Source organism: Lathyrus oleraceus, chromosome 7 (genome assembly GCF_024323335.1).
Source record: "Lathyrus oleraceus cultivar Zhongwan6 chromosome 7, CAAS_Psat_ZW6_1.0, whole genome shotgun sequence".
Taxonomy (NCBI): Eukaryota; Viridiplantae; Streptophyta; class Magnoliopsida; order Fabales; family Fabaceae; genus Lathyrus; species Lathyrus oleraceus.
The window spans coordinates 307,888,379-307,891,652 of NC_066585.1; the positions used below are offsets into that span (position 1 = coordinate 307,888,379).

Below are 3,274 nucleotides of genomic sequence, written 5' to 3' on the forward strand. Positions count from 1 at the left end.
TAGGAGTATGGTCAGAGTCAATAAAAATGAGATTGTGAGACTAAGTCCTTTCTATAAATAATTTCTACTGAAGAATATATTAACTAATAAGATTACACCAATTATCTATCGAATCCCCGAAGTTTGATGTATTACATACCGATATCCCCTATATCTCATATTAATATTCTATTTACATTATAGTTATTTCTCTTCATCCCTCCAATCATAAAAGAATCATCAGTCTTAGATTTACATAGCAACATTAGACCATGATATGTTCGATTATTAGTCCTTGTGGGTTCGATAATCTTTAAAACTACGCGATAGGACTGTGCACTTGTGTTCACGATTCACATAGACTTACTAAGTCGCGATCAAGTTTTTGGCGCCATTGTCGGGGACTAATTTAGTCGATATCGTAACTCTAGCGTTACCTAGTATAGACTAAGGCAAACAATTCTTTTTCCCTTTCTACATTTGTCGATTGTATGCCAAATACTCGCTCTCAAGGCGATAAATTAAAGCTACAATTCGACGAACCCGAGCGTTATCTTAGATTAGAACGCCAGATATGAGACTTGATACGGGAACATCATATCAAGCTAAATCTTTCTGACCTTAACATTCCTACTTATGAATCAGTTATTCAACCAGAGATGGTTGAAGGAGTGTAAAATCGTCCTCTTAAGTATTATGCAATCCCTTCACAGGATGAACCACATAATAGCATCGCTGCCCCTGCGATCGAAGCCAACAATTTTGAGCTAAAACCCTCACTGTTGTCATCCGTACAGTAAAACCAGTTTTCAGGTAGTCCCATGGAGGACCCGAACCTACATTTGTCAGTATTTTTGCAATACGCAGACACGGTGAAAACGAATGGTGTCAGGCCAGAAGCTATAAGACTCCGTCTTTTCCCATTCTCATTAAGAGATAGAGCAGAGCTTGGCTCCAGTCTCTACCATCCAACTTTGTCACTACATGGAACGAGTTGAAAAAAGTCTTTTTATCCCAATATTTCCCACCTAGTAAGACGGCTATGCTAAGAGCCCAAATAAACGAGTTTAAACAAAAGGATAATGAATCACTTTTTGAAGCTTAGGAGAGATACAAATACATGATGAGGCTATGCCCACATCACGGTCTAGAAGAATGGATGACCATTCACACCTTTTACAACGGTCTCTTGTACAATACAACATTGACAATAGACGCTGCCGCATGTGGCGCATTAATGGATAAACCATACAACGAGGCTTATCAACTCATCGAAAGTATGGCCCAGAATCATAACCAATGGGGAAGCGAAAGAACCTCTATAGAGAAACCACAGCCGAAGGGCGACATGTACGAGTTAAGCAGTCCTGACCATGTCAACGCCAAGGTAGATGCCCTGACTCAAAAGATTGACAGCTTGACCATAACACCAGCAGCCACAGTGGCTGTCGTAGCACCAAATTGCGAGATATGCGGAGTTCAAGGGCATACTGCCCCAGAATGTTAACTCTTGACAGGAACCTCCACAGACCAGGTGAACTATGCTCAAGGAAACCCCTACTCAAACACCTATGACCCAGGTTGGAAGAACCATCCTAACTTCTCATACAAAAACAATAATGCATTGTATGCACCTAACCAAGCACCTGCTGTACCACCAGGATATCATAAAGCTGCCACAAATACTCAAAATGCTCCTAGGAAATCAAACTTAGAAATAATGATGGAAAACTTTATAACTACCCAAGCCCAAACAAATAAGGATTTCCTAAATCAAAACATAAACACTAGTGAGCAAATCAAGCAGTTAGCAAACAAGGTAGATGCATTATCCACCCACAACAAAATGTTGGAAACACAAATCTCACAAGTGGCTCAACAACAAGAACCTATCATTGCTCCTGCAGGCACATTTCCTGGACAGCCGCAACCAAACCCGAAAGGTCATGCAAATGCTATTATACTACGAAGTGGGACAGAACTAGACGGATCGACCGACCCTAGAACTCAAAACCCATCCATGCATCAAGACCCAGGTAAGGTAACTGATAAGGAAGACGAACAAGAGGAAGATAAAAACTAAGAGGTCGTAGAGAAAGAAGAACCTTATGTGCCTCCACCACCGTATAAACCCCCCATCCCTTATCCTCAAAGACTTTTAAATCTAAAAGTGTAGGGCAATTTAAAAAATTCGTAGAGCTTCTAAAACAATTGAATATTACAATACCCTTTACGGAAGCCATAACTCAAATGCCCTAATATGCTAAGTTTCTCAAAGAAATCTTATCTAACATGAAGATAGAGGATAACGAAACAGTTACACTTACTGCTGAGTGTAGCGCCATAATACAAAACAATATGCCTCATAAGTTGAAAGACCCAGGTAGTTTCTCCATACCCTGTGTAATCGGAAAGTTTGTCATCGACAAAGCACTATGCGACTTAGGAGCCCGTATTAGTTTAATGCCCTTATCCATATGCGAAAGGCTAAAAATGGGAGAACTAAGACCTACGAGGATGTCCGTACAACTTGCAGATCGTTCTGTTAAATTTCCCGTAGGTATGCTAGAAAACATTTTGGTGCGCATAAGACAATTCTATATTCCTACTGATTTTATAATCATGGATATAAAAGAGGATTCCAACATCCCTATCATATTAGGAAGACCATTCCTAGCTACAGCCGGAGCTATCATAGATGTTAAGAAAGGCAAGCTAAACTTTAAAGTTGTTGAGGAAAAATTCGAATTCATTTTGACGCAATTCCTAAAGGCACCAGCTATAGACGACATCTGTTGTCTACTAGATGTCATCGACGAATGCATAAGAGATATTGTCAAGATGAACAACAGCCACTTTGTTTGAAGACTTCTTTACAGGCTTCCTTTTAACAGGGGGAATGTCTGAGACATCATATTCGACATCCTCATCAGATTCAGAACTCTCACTCTCCTTCATCTTCCTGACCTCTACTTTACTCCAAGTCTTGGAGGGACCTATACCAGCAACCCTTTTCTCCTTCCTACCTGTCCTTATCTCAACCATACTCTTCCTTTTTCTCAATCTATCAGCTACACTTGTTTTCACCAGATTGACCAACATGTCATCTTCTTCCTCAGACCCTTCTTCCTCAATGTCTTGAGCAGTGTCAGGGGACATACTAGGTAAGTTTCTTCCAAGAGAACATAGTCCCTCAGCAGCTACTTCCTTTTCTGTTTTAGATGAGTCACCATCTTTCTTAGCTCGGGTTTCCACCTCAGGTGAGGGGTTCCTTCGGGATAGAGGGGTAAAAGTG

At 40.6% G+C, this 3,274-nt stretch overlaps 1 non-coding gene across 1 annotated transcript; it reads right to left on the minus strand.

The window, feature by feature from the left end:
- Positions 1-1,021: 1,021 nt before the first annotated feature.
- LOC127109293 (small nucleolar RNA R71) lies at positions 1,022-1,128 on the minus strand. The gene has a single exon (XR_007796615.1). It is a non-coding gene; the product is annotated as a small nucleolar RNA R71 (small nucleolar RNA).
- Between the last annotated feature and the right edge of the window lie 2,146 nt (positions 1,129-3,274).